Below are 15883 nucleotides of genomic sequence, written 5' to 3'. Positions count from 1 at the left end.
TAAGATGAGATAAGATAGTGATTTGAAAAAGTTTTAAATTTTAAAATTTTAAAAGAAAGATAAGATTTGAAATTTGAAATTAAGATAAGATAATATAATGATTTGAAATTAAAATTTGAAAATTTATTTGTGGAATTTTCGAAAATTGAGATAAACATATATATATATATATATATATATATATATATATATATATATATATATATATATATATATATTGATTTTTTTTTTGAATTAACGAAGAAAGAGAAAAATGACCAAAAGACACAAAACTTAAAATTTTTAGATCAAGACACTAATCTTTTTCGAAAATTAAAAAAGAAAAACACCAAACATAAAAGTTTTTAAGATCAAAACAAGAAAACAAACAAGAACAAATTGAATACCAAGAAAGAACACTAAGAGCATTTTAAAAAATTCAAAGGAAACAAAGTACACACGAAGGACACTAAACTTAAGAATTGACACTAGACTCAAACAAAAGACACTATTTTTGAATTTTTTTTTTTGAAAAATTTTTTACTTTTTTAAAAAAGAGAAATAAAAGACTTAAACAAAATAGTAAAAAGTACCTAATCTAAGCAACAAGATAATCCAGAAGTTTGTCAAATGCGAACAATCCCCGACAACGGCACCAAAAACTTGGTGCACGAAACTGGCTCCGCAGAATTTGCACAGATAGACGGGCAAGTATACCGGGTCATCCAAGTAATACCTCAGGTGAGTGAGGGTCGATCCCACGGAGATTGTTGGTTTGAGCAAGCAGTGGTTACCTTGAAGATCTTAGTTAGGCGAATAGAAATTATAGTTGTCACGAGAAAAAGTATGAAACAGAATAAATAAATAAAACATTACTAGATAAGTGTGAAATCGATGGTGATAGAACGGTTGAGGCTTCGGAAGTGCTTTGTCTTTCCGGATTAACTTTTCTTACTGTCTAGTTCAATAACTTTCTGATTCCTTCAATGGCAGCCGTAAGTGATTAATTCATGTCCTCTCATCAAGTTAACCTCCTCTGCTGTAGCAATACACCATGTTGAGATGACTCGTGTCCTCTCATCAAGTCACCTCTAGGTTTCTCACTGTAGCAGAAGATGAAGCTCTAAGCAATTCGCTCCCCTTCACGATCCTACTCAAGGTGCCACAAACAAGGCAAATCTTTCGGATTAGAAAGTGCTGCTTCTCTGACACTAGCCTTAACGCCACAGAGACCTCACGCACCCATAGTCAATAGGATTTCATGTCACGTATCCAAAGTTGCTCAGATGCTCTCTCCAAATCTGCAATGCAATCTCTAACTTTAGTTCAACGCTATCTGGGTCGGGACTCGCACGGAACCCATGCAGAACAAGGGTGATTGTCACGGGTCACCCTCAATTCATGAGATGAAGAACGAGAATGCATAAGAGAATAGAATCAGACATATTGAACTAGAATGGTAATATTTTTAATCCATGAAACTCAGTAGAGCTCCTAACCTTAACCTTAAGAGGTTAGTGATTCATGTTGTTCGAAAATACAATGAAAGGTTCGAATGGGCAAAGATCTCTAACAAGGGTGATCTTGTTGTATATATACTAATCTACTAATTAAGAATTACAGAAATGAGATAAACTAGTCTTGTAGTGCAAAAATCCACTTCTAGGACCCACTTGGTGAATGTTTGGGCTGAGCTTTGAATGTCTCCACGTGCTAGTACCCCTTAGGGGCATTGAACGCTGGCTAGGGACTTTCTTTTAGGCGTTGGATGCCAGTTGCTCCCCTGTGGGTGCTGGACGCCAGGAATGGGGCTGGTGGCTGGCGTTGAACGCCAGTTTTGGGCCTTCATTTTCAAAGAAAAGTATAAACTATTATATATTTTTTTCAAAGACCTAGATGTTAGCTTTCCATAGCCTTTGCGATCGTGCTATTTAGACTTCTATACCTCCAGAAAAGCTCCTTCGAGTGCACGGAGATCAGATCCTGACAACATCTGCAGTGCTTTCTCTGTCTCGGATTCAGAATTTTGTTCAAGCTCCTCAATTTCAGCCAGAAAATACCTGAAATCACCATAAAACACACAAACTCGAAGTAGAATCCAAAAATGTGAATTTTCCACTAAAACCTATGAAAATAGAATAAAACTTAAACGAAACATAATGAAAACTATATGAAAATGATGCCAAAAAGCGTATAAAACATCCGCTCATCATTTAGCATGAGTACATGCTATTGTTTAAGTGTGGGAGAATTGATGAGCCCATATTTGACGATAAATTTTGGCTTAAATTGGACGGATTTCATCATATAAACTCATACTTAATCACCAAAATAGCATACTTCTGTGATTTCTCCCTAATTTGGACCTAAATGTGAAAACATGAATTTTTTTGCTTAAATTGATAATTTTAATTCCACTTTTATTCCATTTGATGCCGTGATATAATTTGTGATTGATTTCAGGTCCTAGAGGCATGAATGGTTTGGTAGAAGTGGAAGGAAGCATGCAAAATGGGAGATTTCATGAAGAAAACAAAGGAGAAGCACTCAGTCAACTGTGCGTACGCACAACTCCTATGCAGACACACAAATGCAGAAATCAGCAAGTGTGCGTACGCACAACCCCCGCGTACGCACAGATAAAAAATCAGCAAGTGTGCGTACGCACAAGTCCCTCTGCGTGACTTCATTAATGAAGCATGTGGCTCGCGATTTTGAGGCTTTTTTAGCCCAATTTTAAGTGTGATAAAGCTGGTTTAAGGTGCTATATGAAGGGGACATCAACACATATCATGGCATTAGCTTAAAATTAGTTTTAAGGAGCTCTTATTTTAGGATAGAAAATGAATTAGGAGTAGGAGTAGTGTAGATAGAAAATTCTTTCTTAGGATTTGCTTAATTTCCATTGTTGCATTTTATAGGTCAATCTTGGTCTTGGATTTTACTATCTCATTGTATGTACTCTTTAATTTCCTCTTTAATTTTACTACTCTTTCTACACTTTCTTTTATTTCAAGTCACTTTTTTAATATATGCCATTTTGATTTCTTGAAATTTTGGTTGATGAATTTAATGTTTTATGATTTCTGCTTGCTTGTTTGAATGTTTATTGTTGATATTGTGAATAGTTTGGTTATAGTTTTCATTTTCCTTTGCAATTTTACATGTTTTGGTTTTATTCCCACCAAGTATTTGTGAAAATGCCACTTGGTAATTTTGAGTAGATTTTACACCTTGTCTTGGGATATGAGTTCCTAGGATACTAGAGTCATAATGTCCGACATTTAGTAGTAATTCTTAGGTAGTTAGTTGACTCTTGTTTCCATTGACGCTAGCTTTTTACTAAGAAATTAGTAAGTCAGCTATGACTTATGGACTAATGTCAATAATGCTTGCTTGACTTACTCCTCAATGTTAGGGTTGACTAAGCGAGATTGACTCATCATAATTGTCATAGTTGTGGCTATGACAATGATAGGATTCCTTAATTCTCATTCTTAAGTCAAGGCTCTTTTATGCATTTATAGCATTTTCACTAGTTTTGATCTAGTTTCCTTTTTAATTGCATTAATAATATCCTTTTTGATCATTTATTAGTTCTTTTATTTCTTAGTTCCTTGAATTTTTCGTTCCTTAATTCAAAATCCCCTTTTCCTCACAACCAAGAGTGTGACACCTTAGTTGCATTGTCCAAGGGAGACGACCTGAGGTTTAATTACTCTTGGTTATTTTTATTTGAAATTAAAATTTGATGGTGGGAGTTGGTTGCCGGTTTGGTCTATACTTGCAACGGAAGTTATTTTAAGTAGAAAAATCCAAACCTGGTGCAATCCCCACGTGTCAGTGATGATGACGCTCTCAGCAGAAAGTCTCCAAGTATTGTATGGAGCACGATTAAAGAGAAGTAAATGTTAAGTAAGTTTGTAGTCTAAAGTGGGATGTTGAGGTAATAGCTAGAGGTATTAGATTAAATCGATTGAATTTCAAGAAATTGGAAGGCCGAGAGAGTTTGGGAAGCATAGTAGTGGATAAGGAACTACCTTGAATGTTGAAGTCCGTTGACCAAAGGAGTCAAAAAAAGAAAAAGAAGGATAGGGGAAGAGTATGGAGGTTTAAAGAGAGGACTTTTGTACCAAATATCATAAGTTTGAGATGTGAAGTACTGTCTGAAGCCCACAAAGGCGGACTTTTGAGTTCATCCTACAGTCACTAAGGTGTACCATGAACTAAAAGTAGATGTTTTAGGTGGCATGGAGTAAGAGATGATGCAGTATCACTTGCAATCTAGTGTCTGACGTGTTAGAAGGTAAAGATAGAACATTAGAGACTGTACGTTAAGGAGAGAGTAAGGAGGGCACAAGATGCTAGTTGTTTCTGTATTGAGATGGACCCAAAGAAATTAAGTGTTTTTGGATTTTGGAATGATAGCCAAAACAACGAAATAGGACTAAAGGAAATTTGAGTTAAGAGTTCTAATTGTGAAAAGCCGATAGAATAATTCCGTCGACCAGAGAGGGAACCTATAGAGTTAAAAAGGGGGAGAAGCTATGTATTCTTAGAAACTACTTCGAAAACTAATAACAAATGAGCAATCAAACTAAAAAAAAAGTTTAACCCGAGGTACGTTGTGTCGTCTAATGTGTTAGAACAAATTGAACCGGTGGTATATGAAGTGTTTTTACTACCGTATCTTTCGAACATGCACAATGTATTCCTTGCCTCACAGCTTTGGAAGTGTATTTTCCCATGCAACTTATGTCCTAGAACTTGAACCATTTCAATTCAAAAAGTTTCAAGTGACTCCAATTAGGATTGACGGTATCAACATTAAGGAACTCCAAAGATAAGAGGTCCCATTAGTAAAGGTGACATGGAAGTCAAGTCGAAATGGAGGAGCAGACTGGAGGATTTGATTTGGGATGAGGAAGGACTAACCGCGCTTATTTGAAGTAGTTGAATTTTGGGGACAAAATTCCAAATTAGGTGGGTATGATGTAACCCGCGAAATTGCAAGGTTCTGAAAACTAGACCGGACCGGCCGGTCTGACTGGTTAAACCTCGAACTGAAACTTATTAAGGTTTGGTTTAATTTATAAAACCGTTAATTTAAAAACCGCCTAAAAACCGTTGAACCAGCCAAGAACCTGCCGGTCAGACCGAACCGGGACCCGGCCAGTTTTGCTGAAACGGTGCCGTTTTGGGTTTTGGATAAAAATAAAAAGGAAAGCGTTCAGCGTTCAGTCTCCTCCTCCTCTCAAACTCACTTTCAAACAAAAAACAAAACCCTAGCAGTAGCCTCCACCGCCGCTGCAAGGAAGGAGACACTACCGCTGTTCGTCGCGCCATCGTCGTTCTTGAGCTCTCCAACCTCTGTTCACTCCAACTCCTCTGAACTCTCACTCTCTTAAACGAAGTTGTCTTCCCCCAAAAAGAAACCCTAGCTTACAATAGCTTCCACCGCCGTCCGTCGCACTCAGGAGCTTCTATCCTTGTTTGGTCGTCGTCATCGTGATCCAAGTCTCCAACTCCTCTCCTCATTCACCAATCACAGTTTCTTCCTCGTTTTTCGTGTCCGTCGTCTAGTGTACCTCTACTCAGCCACGCTTCTGCCGTCATCCGTCATCGTGCTTGTCGCCTGGTCACCGTCGTCCGCCACGCTCAACCACTTTTCCTCATACTCTACCCAGACTAGTCAGATCGAAGAAGGCAATGGCTTCTCTGCTCACTGCTAATGCTTGTTTTTCTTTCTGTTTTTATGGCTTCCAAGTATTTGACAAAATACTTGGTTGGATGTTAGAGTAGATTTTTTAGCATTCTTGGCTTGGAAAGAGGAATTAAGCAATCTTGAGTCATCAATACCCAATTTAGATTGGTGATCTAGAGTGTTAGTTAATATTATTTCCATTGACTCTAATCTCTTACTAATTTGATTAGTGAGTTGATTAGGTCTTTTGGATTGAGATTAGCTAGTCTTGTTTGACTTTCTCTCAATGTGAATATAACCTTGTACCTTCTTTCATTGTTGGAGATGACGAAATAAATAGATTCTTGTTAATCATTGTTATGATTAGTGACTAAGATAGAAAGTCTATATTCTCAATCCTTGCCAAGAATGTCTCTCTTTATTAATTGCTTTCTTTACTTGTTTGCTTGGTTTACATTTCTTGTCATTTATTTTCTTGTCTCTTTTATAAATCAAACCCCTTGTTCCTTCATAGCCAATAATTGATCACTTCATTGCAATTCCTTGTGAGACGACTCAAGGTTTAAATACTTCAGTTATTCTTATTGGGGTTTGTTACTTGTGACAACCAAATTTTGATTGGGAGGATTGTTTGTTGGTTTAGAACTATACTTGCAACAAAATTTCATTGTGAAATTCTTTACCAACACAACAATTTTTCTCTTCATCAGGGTTGAATTTGAATTGTTGTGAAAATTGAGGTTTAGAAATCTTTGACAATTAGTATGAAAATCTGATTTTTGGCCGAACTTTGGCGAGCCATAACTCGGCTTCTGGAACCCTAAACTTTTTCAAACTTATCTCACGTGAAAATTTTGTCCGTGAAGTTTACACCATCCGAATATTGGATGAAAAATGTTTTAAAACGAAAAAGTTATGTGCGTCGAAAGTTTGGTGGGCAAAACTAAAATTCTCCAGCACTTAGCATGTTTACCCACTCTGCAGAATTCGCATACGCGACCACCTGCACGCGACAAGACCTTTCGGGTTTGGCATCTCGCATACGCTAGCAAAGTACTTGCGTACGCAAACAAGAAAAACATGCCCACACATACGCGTGGCCCACGCGTACGCGTGACCCCTGAAATCAGCAAAGTGAATTTTGTGTTTTAAAATATAATTTTAAACCTCTAAACCTCTATTTTCACTCATTTAACCCTTAAACCTTAGTTATATGTTGAGTGGTGAAAAGAAGGTAGGGAGAAGTAGTAACTTAGAGTTGAAGAAAGTTTGAGAAATGGTGACTAATAAATGAGAAGTGTATAAATGTGATATGTATATGAATGAATGATTTATAATGAATTTGATAATGAAAATTGTTTTGAGCTTGGCATGGCGAGATTCGTGGTGGTTTACCTCTTGCCCAATGTTGAGACGTATGTAGGGTTTGTAGTGGTGTACCGCTGATGCGTGAGCATCTTTCTCATATTTTCTTAGTAATTTTGCATTTAAATTGTTAAGTTTAATCAAGAATTAACTGTCTTTTAGCCACTATGGATGCTACTTTGAGTCTTGTGCAATTATGTTTATTTTAGGTAGCATTCACCTGGATTTGATGGAGTTTCTATAGCACAAGAATTAAAGGAGATGACAGCGAGGATGGACGCGTGCGCGTGATTTGGAGCTTTCCATGGCGACGCGTGCGCGTGCCTGACGCGTATGCGTGAAAAGCGAAGTTGCACAGCGACGCGTACGCGTACCTGACGCATACGCGTGACACACATAATAGACCATCGACGCATACGCGTGACTGACGCGTACGCGTGACATGCGCCAGGTACAGAAAACGCAGAAAACGCTGGGGGCGATTTTTGGGCCCCATTTTGGCACTCAAGTAAGGCGCAGCTCTCTGCCAAGTTAGGCGCGGATCCAGTGAAGCCAAGTGGTCCCCACGTTACAAGGCGTGGATTATTTAATTGATTCTAATTCCAATTTGAATTTGACAAGAGAAAAAGATATTATCTTAATTTTAGATATTAGATTTTAAATTAGTTAGGATTAGTTATAAAAAGGAGAAACTTTTCTTCTTTAGGGGGATTCCATTAGGGAATTCTATACCAATTTACATTCGGATTCCACATTTTACCTGAATTCTTATTTTCTTCTCTGAACCATGAGCAACTAAACCTCCATTGCTAAGGTTAGGAGCTCTGTCTATTTGTATGGATTGATTTTATTATTTTTGTCTTTTAATTCATGTTTTGATTTATAATTCAAGAATTGTTTTCGCTCTTTATTTTATGAATTTGGGTGGAACGGAAGTATGACCCATGTTCTAATTGTGTTCTTGTATAACTTGGAAAAGCTCTTTACTTGAACAACAGCTTGAAAACAATTTCTCCTAAATTTTAATTATTTGGATTTAACGGGATACGTGACATATAATTCCTTTATTTTTGGGTAATTAGAATTTTTGTGGCATACAAACTGGAATTTGATCATGCAGCTTCTAATTGGAATTAATTGACCAAGGAATTGGCAGTTAATGAATTTTAGAGGAGACTAGAAAGGTCTAAGGAATTAGGGTCTAGTCACATATAGTTTGCCATGAATTAAATCTTACATCATTAAAATAAATTAATAAGAAAAATCAATCCAGAAAATAGATATCTCTGAAACCTTAACTATTTCTCCATATACATTTCACAGCTTCTTTACTGCTTGCATTCTGAAATTCTTAATTATTGTTTAATGCTCTTTAAATACCAAAACACTCTTTTCTGCTTGCCTAACTAAGTGGTTTAACCAATCATTGTTGCTTGATCCATCAATCCTCGTGGGATCGACCCTCACTCACCTGAGGTATTACTTGGTACAACCCGGTGCACTTGCCGGTTAGTCTATGGTTATAAATTTCGCACCAAGTTTTTGGCGCCATTGCTGGGGATTGATAGTGATTAACAACTATTAGTTGTTTGATTACTTAGATTAGGCGTTTTATTTTTAATTTTATTAAATTCTATTTTTAATATTTCAAAAAAAAAAGAAAAAAATTATGTTCTGTCTTCTTTGCTTTCCTGTTTACCATATGGTGCGTTTAATTCTGTTTGGTGTTTTGTGCTAACAAAAAATAATGGAGAGAGATCACATGGGTTACTACTCACACCCAAGTAGTGATTCATATTATGGTGGATGGAGGAACTATCAAAATTTTGGTTGGCAAAGTCAAAACCAAAGAAACTTCAATGCTCCATGTTCCAACTATCTAGAGCCACCACCTCCATATTCATATCAAGAACCACCATCTCCATATTCATACCAAGAACCACTACCTCTCTATCCATATCAAGAACCATCATCTTTCTACCCATATCAAGAGCTACCATCTCCCTATTCATACCAAGGATCATCCTCTTTTTACTCTTATCAAGAATCACCATCTCCTTCTTATTCATATCAAGAGCCACCATCTCCTTATTCATCTCAAATACCATCAGATCTTGAGCTTCTCATGAAAGAATTCATACATGATATAAAGACGAGTGTAAAAAATGTAGAGAATTATGTGCAGCTGATTACCAAGTCCCAGGAAGAAGAACAAGCAAATTCCTTCCCAAGAGATACAATATAAGATCCTATAGAAGAAAGTGAGGAAATCAATCAAAGGAGTTCAAACTCTAGTGAATTGGAGAACTTTCCGTCCTCACACATGGAAGAAGAGGAAGATACAAAAATAAAGGAGAAAGATGCACCAACAAAGGAGGTTGTAAGGGATGATGACAATTTTGGGAATCTACACTCCAATGAAGCAGAGAGTGGCATGGAGGGTGAGTTTATTGAACCACCAATTCAAGAAGTTGTTGATGAAGGGTACACTCTAACCATCACACAACACCAAAATTTTGAAATCAAAGAAATGAAGGCAACCAAGAAAAGCACTGAAAGGGGGATTGTGACCAAGAAACAAAAGAAAATATCTATGAAAAAGAGAAGGTTAGCAAAAAACAATCCAACCTCTACCCCAACACACAAGGTGAATCAAGCTAATCACAATAAAAGAAAGCTTGTTAGAAGGAATTTATATCAAGGGCACTAATTTTCACCTCTCCCCCTTTGGAGACATTTCTTTTAACCAACTGGAAGAAGAGGAAGAAAATTCATCAATCAAGTGTCAAGCTAGTGACGTTAAAGAAGCACTTGTCGGGAGGCAACCCGATAATTTTGTATCCTTAGTTATTTTCGTAGTAGTAGTTTTCTTATTTATTTGATATTTATTAAGTTCTATCTGATCATGCAGCAATTTAAGAACAGGAACTGAATATTTCAAAAAAAAAAATGAGCACACGGTGCGCAAGCGTCGCTGACACGTAGTGTCATATGTGTGTGCGTGAAAAATAAAAGTGAACAAAGAGTTGCGTGGGAGTGGCGAAGGAAGTGTGCCTTGCGCACAAATATGCTCACGCGCACGCGTCATAAGGGGCGAAGGAAGTGTGCCTTGCGCACAAATATGCTCACGCGTACGCGTCTATGACGCGTGCGCGTCCATTGTGATTTTGGCACTCCACGTTTACGCGTCAAGCACGCGTACACGTGGATGAGTAAAATTGGCATAAAAGGTGTTTAGCCAGAGAGTTATGCTGGTGTGGGGTTGGAACTATGCTAGACGCAGAAGCCCCACCACGCGGACGCGTCCCTGGCGCGTTCGCATCGTTTTCCCATCCTAGCCTTCCACGCGTACGCGTCCCTGACTTGTACGCATCACTTGAAGTTCGTGCGATCCACGCATACGCGTGTCTCACGCGTACACGTCGCATGCGATGTCCAATTGAACCACCTTAGCGCCTGATTTCAAATCATCCACCTCCTAAATTCTAATTCTCTCTTGTTCTTTTATCTTTTTCTTCTTCTTTCATCATATTAATTGCTTTTATGTCTCTCTCTGTTTGCAGTTCTTCTTTGCTTGAGGACAAACAAACCTTTAAGTTTGGTGTTGACGCTTCGCTTATGGCTTTTCTGTTTAGCACCAAAGGGAGATGAATGTGCTTCATGAAGGAATGAAATGACCACCAGCATAACTGAGGTGGTTGAGTTATATTTAAGAGTAGTCTTATTTACTTAAATGTGATGGTATTATTTGTGATTTTGAATGCATGATATGAACAGTGCATAGTTGAATTTAAATTAAAAGATGTTGATGTACAAGGAACAGGAATCTAGAAAGTTATTATGAATTCTCTGAAATAACCAAAAGTTTAATCCTTGAAGTAAAAGAAACAGCAAAAGAAAAACTATATATATAATAATAAAGGCAAGGTCCAAGGCTCTGAGCATCAATGACTTGGGAGGTCAGACATGATTAAAAGCTCAAAGAGTTGTTTCCCTAGTCATATACTTGTGGTGTGATTATGTCAAGTAATCCTTGAGATAGAACACTTAGAGTCGAGACCAAGTGCGTTTAACAGAGTATGCCAAAGGCTTTGAGCACCACTATCTGGGAGTAACTAAAAGGAAAATCAGAACTTAAAGAAAGTTCCCCAGTTAAGAGCTTGTGGTGTTTCTGTGTCAAGTAACCCTTGAGACAAAACATTTAAAGTCACGGCTAGGCTCAAGGTGCAAAGCACCAAAGAAAAATAAATTAAAGGAAATCATGCTATGTTCAAGGATTAAACTGGAGTATAAATATCAGAGAATTCATAACATGATCCGGATTCTAATTCCAAATGACACTGACATTCCTCTGATTCAAAGGAGAGTGAGATGCCAAAACTGTTCAATATTACAATGAATAAACCACATTTTAAGTATAGACTTTTACTTAATCAAACTCTCATTCTCATGCAAATTTACATCCTTAGCCTATATTAGTTTGGTTGCTTGAGGACAAGCAACAATTCAAGTTTGGTGTTGTGATGCATGAGCATCTTCTCATCTTTTCCTAGTGAATTTACATTTAAATTGTTAAGTTTAATAAAGAATTAATTGTCTTTTAGCCACTATGGATGTTACTTTGAGTCTTGTGCAATTCTATTTATTTTAGGTAGCATTTAGCTGGATTTGATGGAGTTTCTGCAGCACAAGAATTAAAAGAGATGACAGCAAGGAGCGACACGTGCGCGTACTTGAAGCGTGCGTGTGATTTGGAGCTTTCCATGGCAACGCGTGCACGTGGCTGATGCGTACGCGTGAAAAGCGAAGTTGCACAGCGACGCGTATGCATACCTGACGCGTACGTGTGACACGCAGAATAGACCATCGACGCATATACGTGACTGACACGTACGTGTGACATACGCCACGTGCAGAAAATACAGAAAACGCAGGGGGCGATTTCTAGGCCCCATTTTGGCACTCAAGTAAGGCGCAGCTCTCTGCCAAGTTAGGCGCGGATCCAGTGAAGCCAAGTGGTCTCCACATTACAAGGCGTGAATTATTTAATTGATTCTGATTCAAATTTGAATTTGAAAAGAGGAAAAGATATTATCTTAATTTTAGATATTAGATTTTAAATTAATTAGGATTAGTTATAAAAAGGAGAAACTTTTCTTTTTTAGGGGATTCCAGGGGATTCCATTAGGGAATTCTATACTAATTTACATTCGGATTCCACAGTTTACCTGAATCCTTATTTTCTTCTCTGAACCATGACCGACTAAACCTCCATTATTAAGGTTAGGAGCTCTGTCTATTTGTATAGATTGATTCTATTGTTTTTGTCTTTTAATTCATGTTTTGGTTTATAATTCAATAATTGTTTTCACTCTTTATTTTATGAATTTGTGTGGAACGGAAGTATGACCCATGTTCTAATTGTGTTCTTGTATAACTTGGAAAAGCTCTTTACTTGAACAACAGCTTGAAAACAATTTCTCCTAAATTTTAATTATTTGGATTTAACGGGATACGTGACATATAATCCCCTTATTTTTGGGTAATTAGAATTTTTGGGTAATTAGAATTTTTGTGACATACAAACTGGAATTTGATCATGCAGCTTCTAATTGGAATTAATTGACCAAGGAATTGGCAGTTAATGAATTTTAGAGGAGACTAGAAAGGTCTAAGGAATTAGGGTCTAGTCACATATAGTTTGCCATGAATTAAATCTTACATCATTAAAATAAATTAATAAGAAAAATCAATCCAGAAAATAGATATCTCTGAAACCTTAACTATTTCTCCATATACATTTCACAACTTCTTTACTGCTTGCATTCTGAAATTCTTAATTATTGTTTAATGCTCTTTTCTGCTTGCCTAACTAAGTGGTTTAACCAACCATTGTTGCTTGATCCATCAATCCTCGTGGGATCGACCCTCACTCACCTGAGGTATTACTTGGTACGACCCGGTGCACTTGCCGGTTAGTCTGTGGTTATAAATTCTGCACCAACCGCCCACATATTTTTAAAAGAGAATGTTATGTGGGGTTCGTGGTTGTGTACCGCCTATATGTTTTCAAAGAGAATATTATGTGTGGTTTGTGGTGGTTTACCACCCACGTGTGTGTGTTATTTTTCAATTGAAGATCTTGCGAGTTTCGTGATGGTGTACTGCTCACAATGGCGGGGTTCATGGTGGTGTACTGCCCACTAGGTGGGGTTCGAGGTGGTGTACCACCCACCAGTTTTCGGGAAGATGATATCCGGGTTAGCTATCAGGTGTGTCGGGTTCTGGCAAAGTAATCGACACGTGAGCTCACGGTCAGTAGGGGAGGCATGCATCATATGCATTTGAGTGACTTGTTTGGTTTTGCATTCTTGGGTTTGCGTAATTGATATTCATGCTTAACTGCTATATTTTCTGTTTGCTGTAATTGTAAACTACTTGTATTTTTTTTGTATGCTTTGTTTGTCTGTGCATTTGTGTTTCGGAGGATTGGAGAAAAGGTGATGAGTTTAGGGGTTTAGTTAGAAATTGAGATAGAACCAAGAAATCTTAGATACTTCACCCTATTTATGGCTTACAATGTTAGTTTTGTGACTTTATTTTAGTTTATGATGTATATATAGATACTCTTATATCTCTACTGTAGTTGTATATTATGTTTTATCCTTCTTAGAGGTCGATCTGGAGAAACAGGTTATATAAACTGTATGTTGGGCATTTTGGATTTATTTTTGTATATATGTATATATATGCTCTGGCCGGTTTTACATTCGCGAGCCAAGTCCGAAACTTTGTTACCTGTATCTTGGAACTCTTTTGTAGATATCCATGCTAAGTATACTCGTACCCTATTTCATGACGTTAATGTTCACGTGAGTGCTGCGTTTTTTTTTCCATTTAACGTTTTGTTTTAAATTTTTCTTCAAAAGGCTCCTACATAAAAATATCCTTGTTATATTGTATAAATATATTTTTACTTTTAAAGGTCGTAACGCCTCGCCACTTCAGTTTTATATCTTAAGTGTAAAACTCTCTGTGGTAGAGTGTTACAAAATAAATATGAGAAGACTATACAATTTGAGTTATAGCTCACTATCTCACTTTATATATAATAATTTTTTTTTGGCATGATTTGAATTAAAAATTTTTAAAAAAGGAGTAATTTTATCAATCATTTGCCCAACAAGTCAGTATGGAATTTTTTTACATAGTATATTAGTAAATTTTTTAAAACTTTTTTTTTTCGAATTTAATTTTCTTAGAATATTTTTAAAGCATATTTGATGCATATTTTAAAATGTTTACAATAATTTTTTCTCATTCATAATAATTAAAAATTATATTAAATAATAAAGAGTGTCCATGGATAGTCCAAAAGAACATACCAAATATTATTAAGACGCTACGTATACAATTATTAACATTCTTTCAACGAACACATTATAATAACTATCCATCAAATTACATGATTTATATTCATATTACGTTTATATAAAAAATAGCTATTAAATTAACTATTTATATAAAATATGTATTAAAATATAAAATATACATTAAAAATATATTAAAAGTGTTATAATAATATAAAAATATATAATCTTATTTTTAACAATATTTATCTAAAGTTTTATAATTACCATAACTAGTTAACTACTATAATTATAATTAAGATAAACTCTACTTAATAAAATAATTTTATAAATAAAAATGATATCTTTTATCTTTTTAAATATTTATTTTATTAAAGACAATGAAATCATCTTTCTCTCTCTAAAGACAAAAAAAAAAAAATTTCAAACTGCCATTGCTGCCACATCAGCCTTTAAAGGCAGCAATAGCCCTCACTTTCTCTTTCTATTATTTGTTCATTCTCTTTATTTCTTACCCTCTTTTTTTTTTTTTCTTTTCCTTCTATTTTTCTAACTATTTTCATCTTTGTTGTTCTTCACTCATTTTCTTTTCTATTTTTATTGGCCTATCCTATCTTTTCATGCACCATTACATTTGGTATTTCTCCATCCTTCTCTTCTCACTCATTTTTTTTTTCTCTTGTTAATTTCCTCTACGTACCATTTCAGATTTAATCTTAATTTTAAATTTTAATTTTAATAACCTCTTTGTAATATTCTTTTTCTTTTTTAATATTTTTATTCACTTTTATGATTGATATTTGTATGATATTACAGATTTAAGAAATATCTCCAGATTTAATAGAAAAATACAATACAAAAAAAAGATTTTTTGTTTATAAAAAAATCTTTAGATTTAAAAAATGTTCATATATATATATATATATATATACACACACGTGTGGAGAAGAATTAAGAATAAGTATCTTACCATATTGCAACACACTGATGTAGTAAAAATAAAAAAAAACTCAAATAATATTTCTATTTTTACTCATTAAGATTGGAGAATTTGATTGTCTCTCTTTATATATAATAATATTCTTTTTTATTGCATGATTTGAATTCTAAATTTTAAGAAAGGAGTAATTTAACCTATCATTTGAACCACAACTCAGTATTTTTTTTTTTAAAGTAGCGTGCGTATCAGTAAATTATTATTTTAAAATTTTTTTCTTTTGAATTGAAATTTTTTAGAATATTCTTGAAGCATATTTGATGCATATTCTAATTAAAATATTTTACAATATTTTTTTCTCATTTATAATAATTAAAAATGATAACATATTAAATATTACCGAGAGGCTAAGCATACAAATATTAATATTCTCTCAACTCCTTGTAATGACTATCCATCAAATTATATGATTTTTGCATATAATCATACTACGTATATATAAAAAATAGCCACTAAATAAGTTATTTT

Source organism: Arachis stenosperma, chromosome 1, assembly GCF_014773155.1.
Source record: "Arachis stenosperma cultivar V10309 chromosome 1, arast.V10309.gnm1.PFL2, whole genome shotgun sequence".
NCBI lineage: Eukaryota > Viridiplantae > Streptophyta > Magnoliopsida > Fabales > Fabaceae > Arachis > Arachis stenosperma.
This window is presented reverse-complemented; position numbering follows the sequence as displayed.